This window comes from Leptonychotes weddellii, chromosome 6 (assembly GCF_054177405.1).
Source record: "Leptonychotes weddellii isolate Sample4059 chromosome 6, ASM5417740v2, whole genome shotgun sequence".
Classification (NCBI taxonomy): Eukaryota; Metazoa; Chordata; class Mammalia; order Carnivora; family Phocidae; genus Leptonychotes; species Leptonychotes weddellii.
In genome coordinates this window covers 78,866,687-78,879,619 of record NC_138374.1, presented here as the reverse complement: position 1 = coordinate 78,879,619, position 12,933 = coordinate 78,866,687, and positions in this window count along the sequence as shown.

Sequence of the window (12,933 nt, the reverse complement as noted above, 5' to 3'; positions counted from 1 at the left end):
AGAAATGGGCAAAGTGGTACCTGCCTCCCACCTTCTTCCTGGAGGTTCTCTGACAGTTGAAGCTTTTTCAGGGCACTTTAAAAGGCTCAGATGAAAGGCACGGATGGGATGAAAGGTTCTTGGGCCATATTAAGTTCCTCGCAGTTTTGAAGCCTCAGAGGAGGCTGGAGGAAGTGGTCAGCTGACAGGTACTTGTGAAGCCCCAGAGGGTGATGCGGTGGAGAATTAGCATGCCAATCAGCCACACCTAGGGTGGGAGGGGGTGGGGAAGCTGGGGGCCCTTATCTGGAGTGAAAACCTGTCATTTCTCGGAGGAGAGGGGCTTGGGGTAAGGTGCTGAGGACACTGGGCCCAGGGGTGGAGGCCAGAAAGGCAGGGGCCTTGGACAAGGACTTCTCTTCCCTTGGGCCTCAGTTTCCCCACGTGGGAAAGAAGGAAGCCAAGCAGAGGAATGTTCCCCCAACTTGGCTGCACACCGCAATCACCTAGGAAGATTTTCTTTTGCTTCTTTTATTTCTTCTTTTCACCTAGGAAGATTTTAAAACCCCGACACCCGGCTGCACCCCGGATGGAATAAAGCTGAGCCTCAAGGGGGTGGGACCCTGGCGTCAGAAGCTTTTAGGGCTCCCGGGGTGATTCCGGTGTACAGGCTGGTGTGAGGACTGGACCAGATTTCTAGAAGTATGTGATCGTAATGCACTTTCCCACCACGTGAGGAGTCTCAGGTGAGGGGCGTTGGTGGGGGGGTTCGGAAATTTAACCTGTCTGAGCGCCCCCTCAATGGGAAGGCAGAACAGGGCCGCGCCGAAATCTGCCCCCCGAAATCCTTTTAGAACTCTTGTCAGTTGGGTTTCGTTCTCCTCCCTGACCTATTCCTTTTTTAAAACAGGGCTGCGAGTAGATAATCCCATCAGCCCGTGTTGGGTCCTCACTTGCCTCTTTTCTACTGACCCTCCTTGGTGGGAACCCCGCTGGGCAGTGGGACGGGACCCCAAACCAGCAGCCAGGAGCCTGGAGGTGCGGGAATCCGCCACCGAGCGCAGGTGGTCCGCAGTGGGAGGGGCTTCAGCCTGGGGCCTGACTCCTCTCCTCTCTCTGCCCGGGAGACCCCACGTCAGGCCTCCATCCCCGCCCAGGAGAGCTTGGAGGGGCGTGGGCTTCAGATTCTCTCCGCCTCCCACGAGGGGCTCTGGACCTGCCCCAGGACCCTGCGCACAGAAAGAGAACAGCAGCGCCTACGGGCAACATGGCTTCTATGATTGGCCAAACTTTAGTCGGGCTCCTGAACCTTCTCCGAGGCCCATCTGTGCACTTCCCTGTAAAATCCAGTTTTGGGGGGGCGCCTGGGTGTCTCAGTCGGTGAAGCGTCTGCCTTCAGCTCAGGTCCTGCGATCGAGCCCCACATCGGGCTCCTCGCTCAGTAGAGAGTCTGCCTCTCCCTCTGCCGCTCCCCCTGCTTTTGTTCTCTCTCTGTCAAATGGATAAATAAAATCTTTAATAATAAACAGATAAATAAATAATAAAATAAAATCCAGTTTTGGCAAGGACCCTGCTGGGTCGGTTTGGCAAGAACACGCCCTCCCTCCCCCCAGTATCCGACCCCAGTGTTCTCCACTGTCCCCAGGTGATGTCCCACCCCCTTGGCCTGTCTTCAGCGAGGATCCTGTTGGGTAGATTCAGCCAGAATCCCCCTCCTCCACATAATTTAATGTAATTTTAGTACTGACCTCTTAGTGACCTCCTAGGCGCTGCTCCTTGGCCGTACCCCTGACTTGCCGAGGCTGTGTTCACAGCTGAGACCAATCCCTGTCCCTCCCCTGCAAAATGCTATTGTATCCAGACTGTCCTGAATAAGGTCTGCCTATCTATTTTTAACAAGTGTCATGCATCATGTTTCTTTTTTTTTTATGATTTATTTATTTATTTTAGAGAAAGAGAGAGAGTGGGGGAAGGGGCAGAGGGAGAGAGAATCTCAAGTGGACTCCGGACTCAGCAGAGAGCCCAACGTGGGCTCTGAGATCATGACCTGAGCCGAAACCAGGAGTAAGACACTTAACTGACTGAGCCACCAGGCACCCCCATAATTTTTTCTTTAACCCAGAGGCCACTTGTGAGAGTCTGGCCATTTCGAGCACTCCATGCTGGGGCCTCCGGACCCGGAGCGGCCCTCAGGCCGTCTGTCCCCATGGCTAAAGGGACATGGGAAAAGAGTGAGTGCTGTGTTTGGAGTTGCAGGGACAGAGGGGGCAGAGGTAGCCCAATACCCAGCGGGCTTTTCTTTTGTACCAAGTTCTTTGGTCCTATTGCTAGGAGCACTGTCTGCCCCTCCTGGCTATTCCAGAATTTCCCCCACCCTCCACGTGTGAGGCTCTGTTGCAGGCCCTGGGGGACAGCCCCGGCCTATGTCACATCATACAACAAGGCTCTGGTGGACCGAAGCTGGCCCTCGGCTGTCCAGGCAGCCCCCTCCTTGCCACCTCTGTCGGGACATGGAGCTGCGTTGCTGACTGCTAAAAACCCTTAGGACGCCAGACATGGACCTTTTACTCCAAAATCTTCTCCTGAACTCTGACCAATAGCGTGCTTCACCGCAGACCTGCGTAGGTGACTTAGCTCCCTGCACATCTGTCTAGAAACCGGTGTGGCCAGGCCCCAGGCTGAAGCCCCTCCCACTGTGGACCACCTGCGCTCGGTGGCGGATTCCCGCACCTCCAGGCTCCTGGCCACTGGTTTGGGGTCCCCTCCCACTGCCCAGGGGGGTTCCCACCAAGGAGGGTCAGTAGAAAAGAGGCAAGTGAGAACCCAACACGGGCTGATGGGATTATCTACTCGCAGTCCTGTTTTAAAAAAGGAATAGGTCGGGGCCTCTGGGTGGCTCAGTCAGTGAAGCATTTGCCTTCAGCTCAGGTCATGATCCTAGGGTCCTAGAATCGAGCCCCTGCATCAGACTCCCTGCTCAGCGGAGAGCCTGCTTCTCCCTCTGCTGCTCCCCCTGCTTGTGTTCCCTCTCTCTCGCTGTGTCTCTCTCTGTCAAATAAATAAATAAAATCTTTAAAAAAAATAAAATAGGAATAGGTCAGGGAGGAGACTGAAACAAGACAACACGCGACCTCTCCCTTCTCTCAACTCCGCTGGTTTATATTCACCCTGTGAAACCGCACGTGGTCTCCTGCCATGCTTGGTCTCCGTTTGCAGGTGGTTGGCATCCCCAGGACACCCTTGCCCTCGCTCGACCCAGAACAGGTGCGCGGGAAACACCTGCTGGTCGGTAACTTGAGCCCCCCACTGATTTGGTCATAGACCAGAGCCAGGAGGATTGGTTGGGTAAATTATGGTACATGCATAAGATAGAATATTATGCAAACATTAAAAGTTGTGTTGTGGGGCGCCTGGGTGCTCAGTTGGTTAAGCGTCTGCCTTTGGCTCAGGTCATGGTCCCAGGGTCCTGGGATCGAGTCCCGGGTCCACCTCCTTGCTCAGCGGGGAGCCTGCTTCTCCCTCTTTCTCTGCCTGCCACTCTGCCTACTTGTGCTCTCTCTCTCTCTCTGATAAATAAATAAAATCTTAAAAAATAAGAAAATAAAGCAAAAAAAAAAATCCATCAGTTAGATGGATTACTCCCCAAAGAAGCCACCTCAAAGGCTGCTCACTACCCCCACCTACATTTCTCCTCGTGACACAAGAGGGGGTCCCCCCTCAATGGTTTCAAAGCTCTCCCCAGGGCAGGAGAATCCTTCTCTGAGGGAAGGCCGGGGTGCTGGGGCATGAGGTGGGGAGGGACCAATGCCATAGGGAGGGTTGGTGGGTCCGCGGGGCTGTGGGGACTTTGGATCCAGTATGGTTCCTCCAGCAGCTAGCAATGACTTGGCCAAACGTTAACCTCAGGTTTCTCACCCATGTAGTGTGGGCATCGGACTCCCAGGTCCCTTCTAATTCCATGACTCAAACCCTTACCTAGCTAGCATGGGGAGAAGGGGTAACTACAGAGCAGGAACGTGGTCCCCCTGCCCTTCCCCAGGTGTGCCGGAGAGACGCCTCCATGCGTGAGTTCATCCTGTCCAGTCTGCTGTGCCCTGCACCCCGCAAGGTTCCCGAGCGTGCCCACTTACTGGTTAAATAAACGAGGGTGCATCTGTTCAAAGGAAATCTAGACCCAGCCAAAAAGAATTTGTAGTTCTAAATGTACTATCATGGAAAGAAGTCCTCCAGGATATTGTGAAATGCAGAAAGCAAATTGCCAAACAGGATGTATACTAGCAGCACATCCGTGTTTTTTAAAAGGCTCTATGCTGTGTATACATGTGTACATTTGCATATGCACAGAAAAAATTTCAGGGAAGGTTGCATGAGAGACTCTAACCTCTGGGATGTGGAACTGGGCTTTTACGGGTGGGGGAGGGGAATTTCACTTTTCACCTTCTATCCTTCGGTGCGGTATGAATATATTTTTACCCCAAATATGCGCTGTTTTGTGATTACTTAAAAAGTAAATATATTAGAGCGCGGTGAATAAGGAGTAAAGACTATTCCTTTAGTAAGGATACATATTAATTATTATTGATATTTCTAGAATTATATTAATGCTTATCTCAAAGGTATATATTTGGTATTTGTTAAAATACAACATACATGGAGATGTACGAATGATAATTACTATTAGGAAAGATTAACAAATAAAATTTATAAGGAATAAAAAGAATAACAAAATATTGCCTGCTCCCACCACCTGGGTTTGACTGATTATGCCCTCCGGCGCTCTCGCTCTGTTCCACCCCAGACGCGAGAGCTTCATAGCCCTGCTTCCCAGGTAGCTTAAAAATAGATATATATATATATTTTTAATAAGTAGATATAGCCTGGCACACAGCCCTGTGCCACAGGGGAGGCCATAGCTGGCACACCCGTGGTACTTATTTTAGGGTCCTTCATAACAGAGATTTTATTTGATTATCACCTTGATGTCTGCTTCAGCTGGGGATCCTGCTGTCTGACACCTGAAAAGCCAGCCCCCTGGTCCCCGCCCTGGGGCTCGTACACCACAGTTTCTCCTGGGGGTCAGGACTTCCTGCTGCTGTCTGAAGATATGCAGTGTGACGGGGCTGTCCTGATTCTTCAGAGGTCCTGCCCCCAAGCCTGCTGGCTGCCCCAGACCCAGTGCTCCTAACGGGCAGTGCCTCCCCTCCAGGCAGTTCTGTTTTTCTCAGCCTTGGGGACACAGACGAGCTGGTTGATCTGTGGGCCGGGTGGAGAACACTAGCTGTCTGTCCTGCCAGGCTCCGATCCTTCACCCGACCTCCCACTTCCTGCTGGAGAGTCCTAGAGACAAAGAACCAGTCTGTAGGGATCTGAGCGCAGAACCTGAATTTTGCAAATAAACAGTGAATTTTTTGCACGGTTTTATTTTTGTTAAAGATTTTATTTATTCATTTGAGAGAGACAGAGAGAGCACAAGCAGGGGGAGAGGCAGAAGGAGAGGGAGAAGCAGACTCCCCGCTGAGCTGGGAGGCAGACGTGGGGCTCGATCCATCCCAGGCCCCGGAGACTATGATCCGAGCTGAAGGCAGACGTCCAGCCATCTGAGCCACCCAGGCACCCTGCACAGTTTTTTGTTTTTTTTTTTTAAGATTTTATTTATTTATTTGACAGAGAGAGACACAGCGAGAGAGGGAACACAAGCAGGGGGAGTGGGAGAGGGAGAAGCGGGCTTCCCGCTGAGCAGGGAGCCCGATGCGGGGCTCCATCCCATGACCCCGGGATCATGATCTGAGCCGAAGGCAGACGCTTAACGACTGAGCCACCCAGGCGCCCCACCCTGCACAGTTTTAACACACACTAAAATTTCCAGGGAAGGATCTACATGTAAAGTGATTTTTTAGAGGTATTCACGATTTCAAAAATCGTCTCAACCCCAGCAACCCCATTATCCATCTGCATTTGTGGCAGATGATTCCAAAGTGGTCCCACGTACAGGGAAAGCTTTGGAGAGCTTCACTCATATCCTGGAAGTCATGCTCAAACGCACACACTTTTGTCACCAGCTGCTCTGCCTGCATTTCTGCTTTTAAAACCTTTAAAAAATGATTGTGTAGATATGCTCTTTTATTTGTGGATTTCTTTCAGATAGTAAAAGAGATACTACAAATGATCCGATTTCTGAAGAAGCTTTGGGTCTGATAGGGTTGAGATCGACAGCACTGGGACGCGGTCCTGTTTGGCACACCCTGTCAGCTTCTGCACCTGGAATATATGGTAGGTGGTCAATAAATATTTGTTGAGTGAATAACTTCGCTGTGAAAATAATTCAGGGAAGTTGACACCAGCTCCTTATGTAGTAAGTGACCAATAAACGCTTCTCAAACGAACGTGTGGAAATGGTTGAGTTTTGGGGAGAAGACGATGGCTGTACAGATGACATTTAAGACAACCTTGGTGGGGGGGTGCGCCGGGGGCTCAGTCGGTGGAGCGTCTGCCTTCGGCTCGGGTCACGATCCCGGGGTCCTGGGATCGAGCCAGCCAAGTGCCCCAGAAGATTACTCTTAGTATAAGAATAGAAGATCCATGTATTTTTAATACAAGAATACGCAATAGGAAGATTTTTTAAATTATCCATAAGCTTCCTTCCCAGATAATCCTCAGTGATGTTTAGAAAACACAGTGCCCAGGGGACACCCAGCGGCTCAGTCGGTGGAGTGTGTGACTCTTGACCTCAGAGTCCTGAGTTCAAGCCTCATGCTGGGTGTAGCGATGACTAGAAAGAGTTTAACAAAATAATGCCCCGTGTAAGATTAGAAAATTCACACAGGTAGAAAATGAAGGGTTAAAGCCTCCCTCACATATCTCATATATATTGATTTCTGCAGCTGTATAGATATTCTAACCCAGAAGAACCATATTGTGAACATGGCTCTGCCCCTTGCCTTTGTAACATAGTAACATTTCTGAGATCTTTCCACATTTGGGGCATCATTTTTTTTTCTTTAATTTTATTTTTAAGTGATCTCTAGACCCAACATGGGGCTCGAACTCACAACCCCGAGATCAAGAGTTGCACGGTCTGTCTACTGAGCCAGCCAGGCTCCCCCATATTGGGGCATCTTTATTCGCAGCTACTGGAACTCCAACTGAGTGCAGTTACCGTTATGTATGCCGCCTGGCCCTTATTGCTGGGCACTTTGGTTGCTACTAATATTTTTTTCTATTAAAACACTGTTGGGGCGCCTGGGTGGCTGAGTGGGTTGAGTGTCTGCCTTCGGTTCAGGTCACGATCCCTACGTCGCTCTCTCCCTCAAATAAATTTAAAAAATAAAATAATAAAATAAAATAGATCTTTAAAAATAAAACACTGTTGTAATAAACATTCCTGTGCCTGTATGTTGGCACCCTCTTTTTTTTTTTTGAAGATTTATTTATTTATTTGACAGAGAGAGAGACATCGAGAGAGGGAACACAAGCAGGGGGAGCGGGAGAGGGAGAAGTCGGGAGCCCAATGCGGGGCTCAATCCCAGGACCCTGGGATCATGACCCGAGCCGAAGGCAGACACTTGACGACCGAGCCACCCAGGTGCCCCGACTCTATGTATCTTGGTGCCCTCTTGAGGGGCTCTCTGCACCTCTTGCCAAGTGACTGGAATCAAATCTTGTCCTCGCCTGGCCAGTCCCAGACAAAGCCAGGGAAATGGGAGGGGGACTTTGTCTCTCCAACAGCAACCTCTGCTGGGCTTGGCCAGGAGAGCACAGTGTTAGAAACCACAGAGACACTGCTAATAGAACCTGTGTCCACATGGCTCTCTGGGAGGCAGAATTCTGCATGATTGTTTTTCTTTTTATTCTGTATTAACAAAATTTTCTACAACAAACACGTACTTTTACACTTAGAAAAAAAAAAAGCAACCTAGACTTTATCTTATATGATTTTTAAAAATTTTTACTTATTTATTTGAGAAAGAGAGAGAAAGAGCCAGGGGAGAGGAAGCATACTCCCCGCTAAGCAGGGAGCCCAACGCAGGGCTGGATCCCAGGACCCCGGGATCATGACCTGAGCCGGAGGCAGACGCTTAACCGGCTAAACCACCCAGGCGCCCAGGTCTTAAATAATTTTATGGCGTGTCCTAGAGGGAGGTAAGAATACCTTTCCTTCCTGCGAGGGTTCCTTGAAATGGCTTTACCTGCGGCAGCCCAGATGTGGGGTAGGAGCTGGTCTGGAGGTTTGGTGACAGGATCTTTCTCATCCCCTTGTTGACTCGGGACTCTGGGAGGCTTCTATAAAAACATTGATAATAAAAGAACAGACATTTATGGAGAATTTCTTGTGCTAGTTGCTATTCTAAGTGTGGTTATGCGTGTTAACACATGCTCTGATAAGGTACTATTATTATCATTTGCAGCTGTAGAAACTGAGGCACAGAATGGTTATATAGCACGCTCAAGATCACACAGCTGGGATGGTGGGAGAACGGGCTCCAAAATTGGGCAGACTGGCTCTATAATCCCTCCCCTTTCTGTTAAATAATGTTCTATTATTATAGATCTCCCTGGCCCTCTATTTTCTCTTCTGTAAAATGGGTTCATAACATCTACTTAATGAGATTTTGAGAAATAAGTGAGATACAGCATGTGAAGTGTTTGGGGCATCGTATGTGAGAAATAAAGTAACTGACCATCGTTAATACTGTTGGGGTCCCTGTTTACCAGGGTGGGGGTTCCAGAGGTGGATTGTTTGTGGGCCCGGTCTTATAAGGACACATCCCCTTGAGGAACACTCTTGATCTGCTCTGCGGAGGGAGGGTGACGGCTGGTGGGGGCTTCGGCACTGTAGCACCAATATTCAGAGCACAGAGAAGCTGTGTTTGTGGTGTCCAAACTGACCATCGGCGACACAGCCTGGCCTTCCCAGCAGCGCCTCCTCCAAACACTGTGCGTACTCTGTATATGAAACGCAAGACTCAGAGGTCCGGGCCGACCTGGGCTGGAGGCACCTGATGGAGCTTCGGAGCCAGACAGACCTGGCCGCTAGGCAAGGACCTGCCAGGTGCTTCACCTCCATGACCTGGTTTCCTCATTTTTAAATAGGGACAGTGATGCCTATCTCAAACAGTTACTCTGAGGCTTAAATAAGACAATGTATAGAAGGGGGTTGGCCTAGCTCTTTACACATACATGTTCAGTAGCTACTATTGGCTCTCTTCAAGGATGAGGTCAAATTTTAGAAAGTCTTCCTCTTAGTGAGTTGAAGTTGGCCTCCTTCATGAAAGTTCCTTGCGTTGCTATGAAATGTGCGTGCCCTTTCAGTCTTTCAGCAAACATAGATTGGGCACCTTCTGTGTGCGCCAGGGTCAGGCCAGGCCTGTGAGCACATCCAGAATTCGTGGGGCTTGAAGCTTATTCAGTGATGGGAGGAAGGGGAGTTCTTTAAGACAAAGAATAGAAAATCAGGTACAGAAATGAATGTTTATTTAGAATACAAAATGAAACCCAAATGAATCACAAATGTTAAGAAAGCTGACTGGTATGACAAAATTCAAATGACACAGTAATAGGGGCGCCTGGGTGGCTCAGGGTCCTGAGTTTGAGCCCCATGTCGGACTCTGTGCTCAGTGGGGAGTCTGCTGGAGATTCTCTCCCTCTCCCTCTGCTCCTCCCCCTGCTCACAGTCTCTCTCTCTCTCTCTAATAAATAAAATATTTTTTAAAAATGACACAGTAATAATAACCACTATTATTCATATGACTCAACTTCCTGATAGATCTCTATGCTTATTTTTCTTCCTACCTTTTTTTGGGCTGCATATCCTTTGTTGTCTATGTGATAACAATTTCAAAATTTAATTTTCTATTGAGGGGATGGAAAGATAATTCAGTCTTTCCTTCAGCAGGGCTGATTGAGTTTGGGTTTTTACATCCATCATTTAGAGAAGTGTCATGGTGGTCGGTGTCTTGCGTGGGGCAGACCCACCCAGAGCCCCAGCCTTTGTTCTGGCTCTGCAGGTCCCAGGCGGGGCCACAGAGGCTGTCCCCACCCCCCAAAGCCCCCACCCCCTATCCCACCTTGGAGGTGGCTCCGGCGCAAGGGTGAGTCCACCTGCGGCAGCATTTCTGCATCTGGCCAGCAGGTGGCGCTGAGGGTCTCTAAAGCTCAAGCACTGGTCTCAGCATCTTGGGAACAGATCCTTGGAATCAGGGGCCTCTCGTTTCCTAAGCACTTCACCTCTTCCTACTGTCAGTGGAGGATACTACTTAGTCATAATTACCGGTATTATTATTATGTGGATATTAGCATTTGCAAACAGGAGAATGGAAGGCTGTATCCCATGTTGCTAATGTTGGTTGGGATTATGGGAGGCTTATTTTTAAAAATATTTTTAGGTCTTTAATTAGACCCATTTTTACCTTTGCACCTAAACAAATGTGCATAATTTCATAATGGACAATGACCCTTAAGAATGTTTGGATGTGGGGGCGCCTGGATGGCTCATTCGGTTAAGCTTCCAACTCCTGATTTCTGCTGGGGTCATGGGCTCAGGGTCGTGAGATCGAGCCCCGGATCCGACTCCGTCTGCTTGAGGTTCTCCTGCTCCTTCTCCCTCTGCTCCTCCCCTTTCTCTAAAATAACCTTTAAGAGTGTTTTGAATGTGAAGGTCAGAAAGTGGTGGTAACAGCAGCTACGCGAATCATATCTTACCTTTCCAGGAATTTAAAACACTTTCACAGATATAATTATTTTAGGCCCGTTCCTATATCAACATCTTGTGATGGAAGCAAGGCAGAAACAATTTCTACTTCTTACAGATAAAGAGACAGAGATCCAGAAAGTGGGCCTAAGTTTACAATGCCTAAAAGGGGCCAGATTCTGTCCCTCTGCCTCCCCGATCCTGGCTGGCTCTGTGGGCTCCGGGCGCATCTTCTTGGAATCCATTTCTTCCTTGTCGTGTCCCTACGCTGCCCCTTCTCAGGATCTTGTCATCTTGGCCTGGGCTAACAGCAGCTTCCATCCCGAGTTCCCTACTGCCGGCCCCCCATCTGGTTTCTCCTTCTACCACTGCCTGCAGGCCGAGTCCTTCAGGCAGTTCTGGACTCCCCTTTTCGGCCTTCCGCATCTGGCCCCTGCCATCTTCTTGAGGCTCCCCCCTCCCCGCCACCCCTCCCTTTGCTGTTTCTGCTCAGGCCAAGGCTAAGCAAGCATGCCAGGTTCTCGTGACCCACAGGGTGTCAGTGAACGGTACTCCCTCTCCCTAGAATGTCATTTCTACCGTCTTCAAATATAAACATGCATAGGGATCCATAGAATGACCTCCTCAAAACTTCCAGGCAGGATACCATCTTCTCCTATCTTAAGGAGTCACGAACACAAAAGCCTGCAGTGGCCAGGCAGGTAGCACTAGAAATAGATAGTGTTGGCCTAAAATGATCCCTGGCATCTCCTACGGGCCCAGGATAAATAGCAAGGACGGTGTCCGTCACAACGGGGTGGGGCCGGGGGGATTGTGGCAAACTTGAGACCACACGTCCCTTCTCAAGGAGGCAGCCTCCAGCTCACTGTTGTCCAGCGCCAACACCAGGCCCACATCTTAAAAGGCCAACCACCAGTTCACTGCAGGTGCCCCCTCTTGCAAGCCAAGGCAAAGACCACATGTTGGCCGACTTTCTCCTATGAGCCTCCCGAGAGCAGCGTCTCCTCGGCATTTTAATGAAATGTGGCACACAGCAGTGGCCCGAATTTCTGAAAAGCTTGGTGTGTGCCAGGTGGGTCCTTTCCTTAGTGCTTTACATGTATTCACACATCCTGTCTTCTCAGCAGCCCAAGAGGTGGGTGCTATTATTATCCCCAATGTACAGGGCAGGCGGCAGAAGTGAAGTCACGTGCCCAAGGTCACCAAGTTGGAATCCAGCCCTAATACAGTGCTTCTCACTGATCCCACCTACTGGACCACAACTCCTTGGGTTTAGACACCAAACACAGCCCCTCACCTTTGTATTTCCCCCAGCGTGTGGTGCAGGAGTCACTCCTTAACTGTACGTTGAACTGAATTGGTATTGTATGGAACAGATGGAATTGGGCCTTAATTCATCCACTCAGTGAAACATTCTGAGCGCCTGCCCCTTTCCCCATCCTCTGTTAGGGACTGCAGGAGATCAGAGGCCGTAGCCTTTGCCCTCCAGATGCTTGCAGTCAAGGAGCACAAAATAATCATCACTACTATCGTGGTCTGCTTTACTGAGACTAATGGCAACATGTACTGAGTACTGATTATCACCAGAGAAAGCCAGAAATTGAACTCAGTCTCTGTCTGGAAATCTAATAATATTTCACAGAGAAGATGAACATAATGTGGAGGGAACAGTTTCCTCCCTAAGATTTAGGGAGGAAACTTGAGAAAGCATTTCAAAAATGGTAATACTTACTTGGCGAGTGTTTGAATGAATGGAGCTTAACTGAAATTCACACGGCAAAGTTGGTTGGTTGGTTGGAAAGTACCCTTGGGTCCTGGGATCAAGCCCCGCATTGGGCTCCCTGCTCAATGGGGAGCCTGCTTTTCCCTCTCCCTCTGCCCCCCCCCACCCCACCCTGCCACTCATACTCTCTCTTTCTCAAATAAATAAATCTTAAAAAGAGAGAGAGAGAGAAGTACCCTCAGGGTGCCTGGCTGGCTCAGTTGGTAGAGCATGCAACTCTTGATCTCGGGGTTGTAGGTTTGAGCCCCACATTGGGTGTAGAGATTACTTAAAAATCTTTAAAAAAAGAAGAAAAGAAGTGTGCCCTCTTTTGTATAGGAACAGACGCGGGGAAGATATTTGAAAGGTTTTGGAAAATATACCATTTTGCTAACTCTCTGTGCCTCCACATATAAAAGAGAGAAATATGGGAAATACAGGTGGTTTCTCTGAATTGTTTTATACAAGTCAGATTCTATTGTGACAAGGACATTAGAACAAAAGT